The sequence below is a fragment of the Silurus meridionalis genome, chromosome 21 (assembly GCF_014805685.1).
Source record: "Silurus meridionalis isolate SWU-2019-XX chromosome 21, ASM1480568v1, whole genome shotgun sequence".
Lineage (NCBI taxonomy): Eukaryota > Metazoa > Chordata > Actinopteri > Siluriformes > Siluridae > Silurus > Silurus meridionalis.
This window is the reverse complement of record NC_060904.1, coordinates 9,168,455-9,184,588: the sequence shown is the minus strand read 5'-3', so window position 1 is coordinate 9,184,588 and position 16,134 is coordinate 9,168,455. Positions and strand designations below refer to the sequence as shown.

General features: G+C 37.5%; 1 protein-coding gene across 1 annotated transcript in view; it reads left to right on the top strand.

Annotated features, from left to right (window-relative positions):
• The window catches only part of acad11 (acyl-CoA dehydrogenase family, member 11), a 48,361-nt gene that overhangs the window by 25,059 nt on the left and 7,168 nt on the right, over positions 1–16,134 (top strand). The gene's annotated exons all lie outside the window — the stretch shown is intronic.

Genomic DNA, 16,134 nt, shown 5'->3' with positions numbered 1-16,134 from the left:
CATCAATCTCCTCTTTATAACACACTGTGAATCACTGCACACACATACACATTCACATGCAAAAAGGTCATGGCTGAACTGCGGTCACAGTAAAGGTTTGGTTGTCTGCATTTTTTATCGCTGAGGCATTACTACACACAGTTTTGCTATTTTTCTCCGAACCTTCACAGATTTCAAAGAGAAAGAAATGGAGGAAAGCATTGAGACTCAGAAATGAAGCAACAATACCTTGTACTGCAGTAGTAGACCGTTGTGATTTTTATGGTCAACAAAAACGAATGGAAATTGCTGCTTTTTTATTGTATTGGATAGTATTGTTATGAATATGCATGGTCATAGAGGAAAATTAGCTATTTGGGCCACATTCTTGCAGTGACATCAAATATAATTAGTGACATAGGTGATAGACTGTTTCCAGTAGCCATTCAAATTTATTTAGAGAAAATCGGTCGTATTTAAAAATATATTTTAAGAAAGCCAGAGTTCCATAAATATGCTTGTCTGAATATATGTCTACATCTGGACTAAGTAAAATTACAAACAGACCCAGATAAAAAGCCCAGCAACGCCTGCTGACTTTACTCAATACATTTTTCTGTATGACCCTTTGTGGATTACTAAACACACACAAGTAAAATCAAAGGAGTAGTGAATGTAAATTCTTGTGTTTCCATTAGGTCTCTGTCAAGATACAGTGCCTTGCATAAGTACTCACCACATTTTTACAACCTGCAACTGAAGTGGATATAATTAGGCATATGTAGAACTAATCTCCACAACATGATCCATCATGCTGAGGTGTGATGCGGAACAAATATAGTTTTATTTACAAATAATAAATGAATAGTGCATTTGCCATGGCACCGTCACAACAGTTGTGCAAGAGTCCTTGTATTAAGGATGGAAGAGTTGAACCACCCCATAACCACTCCAAACATCTCAAAGTCTTTTAACAGGGTTAACTTTTATTGGTGCTATTTATTCCTTATACCCTCTCAATCACACTGTAGCTTTTGGAGCACATTTTGATAACCTAGTCATTCAGCACATTCAGATAATCAGCTCAGTTTATTTTATAGCTACAGAGACTTATATGACCCCACTCTTGCCCTACTCCCCTGTCTGTCATCCTGTTTAATAAACAAACCATAATTAAACAAACAAACAAATTGATAAGTAAATATGCATAAATTAATGAATTAATAAATAAAAAACCCTTGTCAGTGGCTGCCAGGTTAATTAGTTACACTAGTCTTTTAAGCAGCACTAACTGAAAAAACAAAACCCCACTATACACCCACCTAGATTAAAAACCAAGCCACCAGCTTGGTACACCTGCCACAAGTTGGGTCCAGTGATCTGTGCATGCATAGTCAACTTGGCCACACCATAGAATTTGGTCACTACAATTAAATTGTTCAGCAACGCAGACCCAGGTATACATATGCAGCAGTAGCAGTAACTCGCTATTTTTTATTTATTTTTTTTTAGATTAGATTCAACTTTATTGTCATTACACATGTACAAGTACAAGGCAACGAAATGCAGTTTGGGTCTAACCAGAGTGGAATATCAGTAAGTGCAGGATATACAGTGTTTACATGATTTACATAAGTTAAATAGAATTGAATATAGGACTACAAACAGTAATTTACAGATGTATATAATTATTATGAATATAATATACAGATGAAAATATATGTACTATGAACAATAATATACAGATGAGTGTATATGTACTATGAACATGATATACAGATACCTATTACTATAAACAGAAATTTGCAGAAGGATGTGAATGGTGAGCATAATATATTACTATAAACAGAAAACGGGTATATATACAATGGTAATTAGGTAATGGTGAGCAAAGAAGAGCAGTGTGCAAATGAGCATAGTTTTGTATAAACAGTCCATTAGTGCAATAACAAAGTGTGAGGTGTGGGGGGAAATGTAGTAGTGTAGAGGGCAGTAGGATCAGCGAGGAACCGTTCAGAGTTCAGTAAAGAGACAACTCTAGGAAAAAAGCTGTTCTTTAGTCGGTTGGTCCTGGTCCGGAGGCACCTGAAACACCTGCCGGAGGGCAGAAGAGAAAACAGTCTATGGGCGGGATGAGAGGAGTCCTTAAGAATGCTGCAAGCTCGACACAGACGGCGTTTCTTTTGGATGTCCACCATGGCTGGGAGTGGAGTCCCTGTGATGCGCTGGGCGGTTTTCACCGCCCGCTGCAGTGCCTTGAACTCTGCAACAGAGCAGCTCCCATACCATACTGTGATCAAGCTGGTCAGGATGCTTTCTATTGTGATGCGGTAGAAGTTCACCAGGATATCCGAGGAGAGCTGATTTTTCTTTAGTGCCCTCAGGAAAAAGAGGCGCTGGTGAGCCTTCTTGGCCAGGCTGGAGGTGTTGGTAGTCCATGACAGGTCTGCCGAGATGTGGATACCCAGGAACTTGAATCTGGAGACGTGCTCAACAGCCATCCCATTGATGTGGGTGGTGTCATGTGTGCCTATTGACTCTTTCCTGAAGTCCACAATGAGCTCCTTTGTCTTGGAGGTGTTAGGGAGCAGGTTATTGTTATTGCTCCATGTGGCTAGGTGCTAGATCTCCTCCCTGTAGGCAGTCTCATCATTGTTGGTGATGAGACCAATCACGGTAGTGTCATCTGCAAACTTGATGATGGAGTAAGGTCCATTCACAGGCCTGCAGTCGGAGGTGAAGAGGGAGTAGATCGTTGTTCGTTGTAGTTCGTTGTCTCTCTCAAAGCGAGCATAAAAGTCATTAAGCTCATTTAAGAAAAGGACATCAGTGGCAGCGGGGGTGGAGTGGGAGGATTTGTAATCACTGATGGCCTGGATGCCTTGCCACATGCGTCGAAAGGTCAAAGTTGGTAAAATGCTCCTCTATCTTTTGCTTGTAGCAGTGCTTGGCCTCTTTGATGCCCCTCTTCAGGTTAGCTCTGGATGTGCTGTAGGCCTGAGCATCGCCTGACCTGAAGGCACAAATGTTAATCACAAAAATAAAAAAATCTATACTCCATTTCCATAAATAAACACTTGCTACCTTTATCCTGATAGTTGTATTGACTGAAATATTGCCAGGTGCCATCTCAGCATGTTACATTTATTTCCATTCTCTGTCTCTCCATCACCCCATATCTACTATGGGCTCACACTTATTTCACCTTTTCAGCACAACATGGTTCTTAAAATCTCTTACAACCTTAAGCAATGGTCCCATCATAATTAACACTAAAAAGTAATTTCAAAGTCCGCAAGTATATGAATTTTTTTTTCTGCGCTGGATTTTGTTGAAATGAAATGCAGATGATCACTAAGCCAATGCCCTAGTTATTTATAATAATGAAGTGAATCTTGATAGGCAGATATGCAACCTTTAACATGAAGGTGGATGGCACTGTTTAGCAGAAAATGTAGCAGTTTGACCATTAGACTACTGTTTTGTGTCAGAGGAAGTCAGAAGAATACAACAGTCAGACTATATAACAGAAACAAATGTAACGTTCTAACAAATTAAGAAGTAGTCAAAAAAAGAAGTAACTGTTAATTGCTTTGTTTATTTTAGTCAGGTTAATAATTATAGTCAAACTTTATTTTCATTCATTTCAACTAAAAAATTAGTGTATTAGACTGATATATTTTAGCTTTTATTTACTACGTTGTTGACATTTTCTTAGTGTTTGGTGTTTTAGTTGAATTAACTAAAATTTGTTTGTCGCACATTCCTCCTGACAGACAGGTATAATTCGGTCAGGTGTGTGGGTCGCCAATGACGCAAACGCAGGTTTGGATTTCAGTTCAGCACTTTGTGATGTCCAATCATAATCTTTCAACTATCCAATCTCTTTTTTTTTTAAATAATACTATAAATTTTCTAAAAAGTAATGGCTTCTTTTCCAAAAAATAAAGCCCACAGCATGATGCTGCCACTGCAGGCTTTAGAGTTGGGATGGTGTTCTTTGGTTTAAAAGCCTCACCCTTTTCCCTCTATATTGATCATTACAGCCAAACAGTTAAATATTTGTTTAATCTGACCGGAGGACATTCCTGTATGAAGCTAGTGTAATCCTGCATACTTTAGTCTGACTTGCTGGTCTATGGGAAGTCTTCTTCCTTACATGACAGCAGGGAGCTCTTTGGCTTTGGAAAAAGAAAATGGAAGGCAGATGACAGACTTCAAACATAAAACAGATTTATTTTGCCACATTCACTTTTTAGTCATTTTTTCCACAGTATTTAAAAGCACACACACTGCACTGTGTCCTGCTCTCTCTCTCTCTCTCTCTCTCTCTCTCTCTCTCTCTCTCTCTCTCTCTCTCTCTCTCTCTCTGTTTTTGTCTGACATTCCTTCATCTCTTTTGATGCTCACTGAACCAGAAAACTATTTAGTACATTAAAGCACAGGTGTATGGTGTTTACAGCTCACTTCCTCTGGCTCCGCCCTCCATTCACAAACTGGTGCTTGAGTATGCCTTCTTTTTTCACAGTATGACTTAAAGATGCACAGTGTCTGTCAAAAGTTTGGGAACACCTAGTCTTGTATTATTTTTGAGAGACAATGTATGTTCCTTTTGTTTATATGTGACAAACTAGGTAAAAGGGGAAAACACACAAAAATGGGCAGTGAATGATTGGAAGAACGTTCTATGGATAGATGAGTCCTGATTTTTGGCTCTAATAGTAGAACTTATATAAGACAAAGAACAGGTTGGGTTGTTTTGGATCAGAGAAGGACTTACTTTTGGTAAAAGGAAAACAGCCAAAATGGCGACCATTCCATACTTTGGCATGTAATACCATCTGGACTGTGGCTGCATCATGCAACAAGACATGGACCCGAAGCATACCTGCAAGTTACTATAAGTAAACATTGTTTAAAGAAACAAACCGTTGGTTGTATTGTTATCTATAATGGAATAGTCTGCCAGGAATATCCAACTATGGAAGTTTTAGAAGAGGCATGGCAAGGTATTGTAAGAAAAAATGAAGAGGACAACGAAGATCGTAATAAAGAAGTTTATAACAGCGTAGCAGTGACAAAATACACGAAGCACTTTGGGTTCATCGGAGTCAGAAAGAACCCAGAGCAAACTCTCCCCAGATATTTTATATTGTTCTTCCCTTTGAAGTATAGACCGGAGTTATCCTTTAAATGTAAATTAGATATAGGACATGCGTGAGGAAACAAAAGGCTGGGGAAGACCCTTCTCCGGGGCGGAGGTCAGCAGGTGGTAATCACTGGTATTCGCACCTTTGCTGGTGCCGGCCCCGCTGTAGGTCAGGAAGGGGTATTGTGTGAATGATAATCATGGTCTCAGATACCTTTTGGTTAGAAATGGTCCTTGAAGGCTTGCTGTCTCCCAGACAGATTCAATCAAGACTATGATTAGATTGATACAACTGAAATTCTACATAACTACTTTTGTGAAATGTAAGCCGTTTATGGATGAGCTTATTTTGATATAGTGTAGGGTGGAATCTGGGTTGAGGCAGTCTGTAATTCTTACAGTCCCCCCTTTGATGCTTTTGGCCCTGAAGCATCACATCCACTCCCTTTACACAGATTACACCTCCTGTCTTAGGCAGGTGCCCAGTGGCGGTGAAGCCCTGCCTTAGGTTGTCCTCCTTCGGCCCTCAGAGAATCTTACCCGTCATTGGAACATTCACCTCATGCACACCGGTTGGTTATCGCTCATCCCATTCGGCATGCTTACCACGCAGGTTTCTAAAATCTTATCCATCAATCGGTCATCACCTTAGGCACACCTGTTTCATATAAAATATTTGGCTATATGTAAAATTTTATCTGGAATAGAGGCCTTCAGGAACCATCATAACCAATAGAGGCATCCTACATTGAATATTGAATCATACGCAATCTGACATCTTAACATAAACAAATAAAATAGAACATAATGCACTGACAAAAATAGGAAAATTACATACACAAACAGTAAAGTCTTTCATAAACGATGGGAATGTCCTATAGTGATTATAGAACTGTCTGAAATCTGACATCTTAAAAGTTACATCCCATATTAAACTGGAATAGGAAAAATACAATTCTGGGATATTTTTTTTATCAAACTAATTGCTCTTCTGGTTTGAATAATGTCTGTTGATATGGTCTCATCTTCACCGAACCAGCAGAAAGTGCTGGTTGTAGATCTGTATATTCTTGCATCATTCTCGTCACTGGAAAGGACAATGCTACCTTCCATTCAGCCATCTTTGTTTGGTGATTCTGAAAAACTCAGGGAAACAAAAAGAATTGCCCCCCTCCCCTTTTCACATAAAAGTTCTCAGTGTATCTGGAGTTTCCTCTGAAAACACTGGGCACATTAACAATAAATAAACATTGAATGGGATGAAAGCCCATTACCAAAGCATAACTTAAGTTGAAGGTGTAGCACCTCTAAATGCTGTGGGGGAAGCATTAAATGTTAAAATTCAGCAGTTAACTCTACTTTTTACTGTGGTATTGATGGTGTTACTTATGGTAGAAATAACCCATACAATTCCACCTTGAGAGGTTGGTTCAACATAGTTAACACACACACATTGAATAATCTAATGACTAAACAATTGTTCTATTAGCTCAGCGGTTTCTATCGACATACAAGCGTAGACCTTTCCTCTTATCTTAGCTTGTCAGCAGTCACTTTAAAACATGTCTAATAGGACAAAACTTAGCTAGATCATTATCAAATTGTAGTTTAAATCTCCAACATAAGATTACTGATTATGGTTAACATTTACAGCTCTGAAAGGCCTAAATGCTACAATTCAACACCAAATCCAGTCTTATGCAACAATTTTAACTACTTTGGTGTAAATGTATTACAGTGCATTAACAACTACAGCATAACAATTAATCTAAATGAATACACAACAGTAGAAACTTTAGCTACATTAGCCTTAATGCACTTGAGCACATTAACAACTGTTCAACACCAGCTAAATTCACATTAGTCTACATCTATGTTTGTTACACGTGTAACTTATAGCATATGTTTCCATAAGAACAACTGCAAGGACTGTAATTTTAACAATATAAGTTTAATTTCAAAGTTGCTTTAAACTAAATATTAATTGGACATCACAGAAATCTTTGTCGGGGCCGTAATGCATAAAATGCAGTAAGTCGTTAACCAAGGCAACATTAGCAAACAGAGTTTTTACTCTTAGGGGACAGCTAACCATTTTACTATAGACCCCATAGCCTTATTAAATACTGCTGTGAGTTCACATAAAGTTTCTTTTAGATGCACAGTTACCTGATCTGGGTTATCAGAATGCATATTTCTGCGTCGAAGGAAATAGGGTGGTGGACGTCCCTTTCCTAAAGACCAGCATTTGTGGACTATGTGGCCAATCTTGTGGCAAAAGGAACAAAATTTACTTTGCTTATGATGCAACTTCAATTGCTCACATTCTTCTGTGGCCTTAAAGTCTGGCTTCTTAACACCTAGTGCTGATACAGGATGAGACGTCTTTGAACTAGAATTACTACTGTAAAACTGTATCATCTTAGTAATAATCTCATTGTATTCAGATAAATGTGTCACATGCATTGCTATAGCAGAGTGGGTGAGGGGATCACATTTCTTAATCAAGGCAGATTTGAAGCTAACATCATTCTGAGTAATATCAGGATTGCCACTGAAAGTTTTAAAGGCATCAAATAATCGCTCAGAAAATGCCACTGGGTGCTCCCCATTTTGCATGTGAATGTCAGCTATTTTATCCCAGTTAACTGACATCAGCCCTAACACTTCGAGCAGTGCCTGTTTCCTCTCAAACTTATTTGCATTTCTGTCCTTTACTTTCTGAGTTAAGGCTCCAGACAAGGTGTCAGGCAAACAAAGGGTTAACAAAATGCATGTGTCACCATCCGTACATTTGTAAATGTCGGCATATCGTTCCAGATTTTTCAGAAAATCTAAGGGGTCCTGTTTTACAGGATCAAATTTCCCAATATTCTTAATCACAGTTTCTAGTTCATTGGGGCTAAACCCTCTGACCAGAGTCGAGACCATTGGCTCCTCCCCTCTTTCATTAGCTCTCACAGTCGTAGTGACGTGAATTGGTGCTACTGGAAATCTAACTTTATAGTCAGAGTCTTTACTATTGAGTAACTGAGACTCTCTTTCCAAACCCTCATCACTGTCTTTCTGCAAATTTAATATTCCTGGAACTCGGTTATACAGTGAAACATCTACCAACCTTTGACTGTGATTTTCCTCCATTCTGCCATTCTTTATCAGAAACTGACAGGCAGCATTAGATTCCTCCAAATCATTAAACAAGGATTCAACAGAAGATTTGAGCATACTGTTGTTAGTTTTCAGAAATGCGATCTCTTTCTGCATTCTGTCCTTTTCTTCTTTCCATAATATTTCACTGACTTTCTTCTGCATCTTTGGATAACTTTCAAACTTCGAAACAGCCCACTCATAGGGCTTATCACCAACCTTCTCTATTCCATCAAACATCCCTTGTGAACCGTGTTTAGCGATGTACTTAATAATCAGCTCTTCCATTTCCAAAATACTCCAAAGTTACAACTACTTGTTATGTAGATACATTAAGATAACAGTTTGTCTATTTATTCACCGTAACAATAGTTGTAGTACACAATGAGTCAACTTCAGCAAGATACCACAAACAGTTATAGATGCAACACTGTCACAATACAAGACAAAACCACACTATGTGTTTAAAACAGTCACAGTCCGTCGGACAAAACTGTTATTAACGCGTTTTTTCCCAACTACACGTTATCTAGTTGCCTAAAAATAGCCGTGAGTCTATGAACCGATTAAACTTCTGAAATAATTTAAACTAACTGTTCAAAATATTACACTGTCACAATACCACGTTATATCCTAAACCAGTACGTAGCCACAGTACTTCGGGCTTAAAACATGAGTTTAAAACAGTGTCACAGTGCGTCGGACACACCACAGTACTTCGGGTTACTGTTTTGAACTTTACAGAGCCGCTGTGCGTCGCGCTCTTTACACTATTACCAGTTTCACTAACGCCAGAAACTGTAATAGTACTCTCACAGAAAGTTTCAATTACTTTAGAAACTTATAAACTTAAGCACTTTGCTTCAGTTACTTTAGAAACAATACAATTCCAATACAACTCTGCCACCACACTACGTCAGGCTGATTCAGTTCCGTTCCGAATCTTACACAGAAATGTACAGAATAGGCAACTCCTCCTGCTTATACTGAATAAACTAAATACTTTTCTGCCCTTAAAATCTTTCTTTTCTAGGTTTTTTAAACGAGGGGGTTCCCTGAAATAAAATAAAAGCATAGAAGAAAGAAACTGTTTTCTTACCTTTCCCCGCTTTTTTTTTTCCGGAAATCCCTCGCTGGGTGGCTCGCCAATGTAAGAAAAAATGAAGAGGACAACGAAGATCGTAATAAAGAAGTTTATAACAGCGTAGCAGTGACAAAATACACGAAGCACTTTGGGTTCATCGGAGTCAGAAAGAACCCAGAGCAAACTCTGCCCAGATATTTTATATTGTTCTTCCCTTTGAAGTATAGACCGGAGTTATCCTTTAAATGTAAATTAGATATAGGACATGCGTGAGGAAACAAAAGGCTGGGGAAGACCCTTCTCGGGGGCGGAGGTCAGCAGGTGGTAATCACTGGTATTCGCACCTTTGCTGCGCACCTTTGCAGTCTGTAATTCTTACAGTATTTTCAGCTACATATTTGGAGACAATATGTCTGGATACCAAGAGTGTGCAAAGTTGTTATTCATCCTAAGGGATGATTTTGCAATGATAAAGTATAACACCTGTATATTGGTTTGGTCAAAATAAACTTTCATAACATTAATTTATCTAGTTTGTTGCATATAAAGAAAATAAGGATGCATATATCGCTCAAAAGCTAAAATACTAGGTGTTTTTAAACTTTTGACCCTTCATCCTGACCTAGACTGGCTTTTAGAGATCACTTGGAGCTGTCTAAAATGACTGGGGATTATTATAATAAGCCTTGCTACACAGCTGCATCCATGCTTCCGTCTTAACTTGGAGAGGATGTAGAACTCTGGAAAACAATCTGGAGGAATTTGTGTTATGATCACGACAGATGGTGCAGCACATAGAGCACCTGTTTTCTCATGGAATTATGCACATTATTCCTTGAATTCATATTTGCCCAGATAATTCAAATCTGCAATTATTGTAATTGTTTATATTGTACCTAAGGTCCTCACTGATTTATTGACACTACACAGGGACATTTGACTGCTGTATAAACCCTGATTCCTGGCACATTATTTGGTGATTATCAGTGACATTAACAAGTTTAACTAGGGAAAAAAATGTTTTTTTGCTTGCACCTGCAGTACACATGGCTAAAAAATTATAGACCACTTTAGCCACACAGGGACTTCTGTGGGGCAATTAAAACACCATTACTAAGTAAGTCACATAATGCTTCCCTTTTACTACTCCGTAAATATGAACAATGGTTACGGAGGGGACTTGCAGAGTTTTAGTGCAGCTCTGATAATCAGGTGCTTAATTATGCAGGGTTTTTAATAATTGAGACTAGTAGACCTGCAGCATGGAGGAAATGCAAAACAGCTTCTTACAACTTGAGATTAAAGGTGAAGGAAACCAAAAGTAAATGTAGAAACAAGATTAAGACCTAATTTAAACAGGTAGACTCCAAGTGTTTGTTGCAGACTAAAAACCCAAGGCTCCCTACATTAATCATTAGCAGTGTCTCCTTATCTAATGACTTAATTATATCCTATTTATGATTTAAGGATACAATCTTTAGCACAGACCATAAAAATCGTGATTATGAACCACTGAATGATTGTTTCACAACTGGATGTGACAAAGATGCTAGGTTAACGTCCCCAAATTTGTGTTAAAGATCCAAAACATCCAAAGCAATATCTAATATGAAGACACATCAGTGTCTGGTCATACTTTATGAACAGCGGTGAGCTCCATGTTCAATGTTCTCCAATGTATTCTCAACACTACCAAACTATTTTCTGAAGTGACCTGTTCAGTGACAGAAATCTCCATCTTAGTCACAATTTATAGGTTTCCCAAAAGGATAATGAATCAAATCATACAGCTAAAAGCACCCAAAAAAACATAACATTTAACTATGTTTAAGTGGCCTTCAATGAACCCTGCTCTGAATGTAAAGAGCTAAAACATGTCTGGTGAACACTTTAAAGTGTGTGTATAATTGTTATTCCATAGTGCTTGTTTTTTTCTCTCTCTAAATATTTCTTCTTTTAAGGTGTTTAGAGTGTAGTCTACTTTGTGTACTGTTCTCTACTTTGTTTAGAGTGTAGGAGAACATAGATTTAGGCATTCATGGTGATTCTGTCAGAGTCAAAACTGGGAGACTATTGATAAAACTGTGTAGTAGCTGATGTCAATGTACATTTCACATGGTAACGTGCATATATTATGGCAAGCATATTTTAAAGATGATTTGAAATGACTTTGAACTCTGGACCAACGACTATATTTTCTGTATTTAATCCAAATGTTAGCATTTAATCAAGAATCGTCCACCATTATAAGTGGCCTTTTTACGTTTAGATTAATGTCTACTGAATTTGGATGGTACACAACTACTATTTTTAGAGGGCTTTACAGTTTATCTAAATGAATATTAAAGTCACAGACAATTAATGCTTTGTTTAAAGAAATAACCAGGTTTTAAATGAAATTGAAGATTCAGAATAGTGCTGTGGGGCTCTGTAAATTCATAATTATTTAAATAGACTAGATAGACTTATTGTTGCTAGCTATATACATTATGTAAGTATAAAGAACGTGTTAAATTTGTCTGTTTTTGTGTGACACTTAGATTATCATTATTAATAACTAGTGACACTTGTTTCTTTGCCAGTTAGATAGAGCTTATGTATATAATTATCCAATTATTGCCAATCAACTATTTCATTATCTATAAAGAAAACCACTCCAATTATCAATAAAATCAACAAGGCATTTGGAGCAAAACCTGGGCATTGGATTTTGGGCCACTATCATCATTGACCATAACCTGCTGAAAACTACATCAGGACAGCGCTCAGCAGCAAAATTGCATTTTGTTATTTTACACACACCTATTGCATTACTCTTTTTAACCTCTGACTATAGAAGGCAGATATCAGTAGACTCTACATAAAGGAATAATTAAGAAAACCTATGCTTGTATAAAATCTTTAGATTGCATGCTACATCAGCACCCTGGATTCAGTATATACATAATTAGTGTTGCTGGTGCCCATGTAGGCCTAGCTTATTTCACATACCTTAGGATAGAGTCTCCTTTACTGAAAGCCTTTTGGGTTTCCCACTGGATTTTTCACAGTGGAGAGCAAACCTGCTAGGCACAAAAAGAAGGTACTGTAATGAGTGAGTCTTAGAAGCTTTAGCTTTGCACTTATGACACCTATTGTGTGGCCATGTATGAGGCATCTTTCAAATTAAACTTTCATTGGTTACAGAATAAATGGCTAAACATTTCACACTCTACATATTGAAGAAATTAAATGTGTGACATGATATAGATCATGTTTGAAGATTTGTGTATTTTATTTTTACACGGTTCTTCTGTGGATGGCCTCTGCTTGTTAACTTAAGAAAGAAAATAAGTGCAGCAGATGAAAAATGGGGAGATGGAGAAAATTACAACAAATGGAAATAATGCTGCAAGATTATTAATGAAGGTTGGAAGAACTGTACAGTTTAAACACCAACACAGGCAAAATACTCAGCAAACATTTTGAAAACTAGGAAACTACTGACTACCTTTTTGCCAATAGACAGTTGGCAAAGTTAAATGACTTATCCCTTTCCCGGTGGATACATGTGTAAAACAGTTCAAATTTCTTTCTCATATCTTTCCTTTACTATGCCCAAATGTACCCAAAGCATGTGGACAAAATTTGAGTTGTGTAACTGTTTATGGGTGTGAAACTGGAAGAGAGTGCTGTCAAAATTGTGATAAATAACATCTCCACCCAGCAACATGATATAATAAAAAAAAATGTCAGGGTGAAACAGAGACTATAGATTGTTTTCTCACATAACAGTACACCTGCTGTGCTGCAGTTTGTTTTTCTATTTTATTTACAAATTGGAAATTGGACTTTTACTTAGGGACTAGACCTATTAAAAAAGTGATAACAGTGTTAGTTGAGATCAATGTTAAACATCTAAATAATTGCCCTAATAATCATATTTAGTAATATACCCTATTTTCTGGACTATAAGCTGCTACTTTTTTCCCCACTCTTTGAACCCCGCGGCTTAAACAATGAAGCGGCTAATTTATGGATTTTTCCCAGTTTTACAAGCTTCATACCAAAAAACTGAGACCCATAACATTATACCAATGAAATTGCTTCACCTGTGTTCTGAGCTGCACGGCATCGAGAGAAAAGCTTCACCGATGGTGATTTTTAAAAGCACGACGTTGCCAAAAGATAAACTCCTGAGAGAAATTGTTGTGAAAGAAAGGAGGAAGACAGTGAACAATGACATTCTTGGTATACTTCTGTTTAGATACAAGCCGTGTAACAGGCACTGTTTTTCGTTAAAGCCTGTGTAAATTTTCAATGTAGGCAAATCAAATGGTTTGTGTGCAGGTGCACGTCTAAATTTTTTGGGAAACCAAATGTCCAAGGATATGTACAGGTGCATCTCATTAAATTAGAATATCATTTAAAAGTTTATTTATTTTAGTAATTTAATACAAGAAGTGAAACTTGTATCTTATATAGACTCATCACACACAGACTGATATATTTTAAGTGTTTATTTCTTTACATTTTGATGATTTTGTCTCACATTTAACAAAAACCCAATCTCAAAAAATTTAAATACAGTGGAACCTCGGGTTACGAATTTAATTCGTTCTGGTACTTTATTCGTAACCTGAAAAGTTCGTATCCCGATACAAATTTCCCCATAATAATGAACAGAAACTTCGGTAATTCGTTCTGGACAACCAAAAATATTACTTAAATAAAAATAAAGCCAATATTCACTAATATTATTAACTTTTTTATATTAAAATCATACCACATAAAAACATAGAAAAGAGGAAAAGATCTTTACCGGGTACTTTCCCTTTGAGAAGACTCGCTGCAGGAGACGACGTCAGAGAAGGGGAGGAGGGAGAGTTATTGTTTGGAAGGAGAATCTTATTATATAATATTATTTATATATTATTATATATTATATTATAGAATATTAAAGACAGTGTTATTAACACGAACGCTGAGACAATTGTTGCATTAGAGGGAAAATGAGAGCTGTTTCTTTAAGGCTACTATCAGTTGGTATTGAAGTCCAGAGTGAAATTCATTATGGGTATTGTACTTCGGAAAAGACTGTAACCCTGCTAATCTATCTTCATAAAAACAAGTAAAGTGGTTATGCATCGGCTAATGTTGTCCATCTCATCATTCCACGAGCATCAACTAACGAGTTGTTACGCCGCTGCCGGGAAAAGTTCAAGCGGATAAGTAACACGATGCTTTCGCTAGGGACACAGGACGCTAACTGATGTGACGAGCTGCGTGGATAGAGCAAAAACAACCAACTTGCCTGCGATTTTTTGGTGAGCGACGTTCGTATCCCGATATATTGTTCGTAACCAGGGGCAAAAATTTTGATGAACTGCGATTCGTAACCTGAATTATACGTATGCCGGGGCGTTCGTAACCCGAGGTTCCACTGTGCTTCATACTGCAAGACAAATTAAAAAAAAATTTGTAGTTAATTGTTGGCCTTCTGGAAAGTATGATTATTTACTATATATGTATTCAATACTTGGTAGGGGCTCCATTTGCTTTAATTACTGCCTCAATTCAGTGTGGCATGGAGGTGATCAGTCTGTGGCACTGCTAAAGTGATATGGAAGCCCAGGTTTCTTTGGGGTTTTTCAATGGGGTTCAGGTCTGGTGAGTTTGCTGGCCAGTGAAGCACACCAACACCATGGTCATTTAACCAACTTTTTGTGCTTTTGGCAGTGTGGGCAGGTGCCAAATCCTGCTGGAAAATGAAATCAGCATATCTCCATAAAGCTGGTCAGCAGAGGGAAGGATGAAGCGGTCTAAAACTTTAGGACCTTGACTGACTGTGCAAACTTTTGCCTCTCCTCTCTTCTTCCATACTCTAGAACCTTGATTTTCAAATGAAATGCACAATTTTCTTTCCTTTCATCTGAAAAGACAACTTTGGCCCACTGAGCAACAGTCCAGTCCTTTTTGTCCTTTGCCCAGGTGAGACACCTCTAATGTTGTCTCTGGTTCAGGAGTGGCTTGACACAAGAAATGCGTCAGTTGTAGCCCATGGATACGTCTGTGTGTGGTGGCTCTTAAACATTGACTCCAGCTGCAGTCCACTCTTTGTGAATTGCCCCCAAATTCTTGAATGGGCTTAATTTCACCACATTTTTCCTTCCATTCAACTTTCTATTAATATGCTTGGATACAGCACTCTGATCAGCAGCTTCTTTAGCGATGACTTTTTGTGTCTTACCCTCCATGTGCAGGGTGTCAGTGATCGTCTTCTGGACAACTGTCAAGTCTGCAGTCTTCCCCCATGATTGTTTAGCCTGAACCAGACTGAGACACCATTTAAAGGCTCAGGAAACCTTTGCAGGTGTTTAAATTTAATTAGCTGATTGGAGTGTGACACCACGAGTCTCCAATATTGAACCTTTTCTCAATATTCACATTTTCTTAGATACTGAATTTTGGGTTTTCCTTTAGCTGTATGCCAAAATCATCAAAACTAAAAGAAATAAACACTTGAAATATAATCGGTCTGTGTGTGATGAAGCTATATAATATACAAGTTTCACTTTTAGTATTAAATTACTCAAATAAACCACATTTTAAATGATAATCTCATTTATTGAGATGTACCTGTATATCAGTTTTCCCACACAAATGCTTTAATTATTTATATTTTTTAGTTAATAAATTAATTGCTTTTTTTTTTTTACTTAAATATCAATTTATAAGAAAAACCTTTGGGTTACTAAGGTGTATATATAAGCTATAATTAGGTCTAATTGTGTAA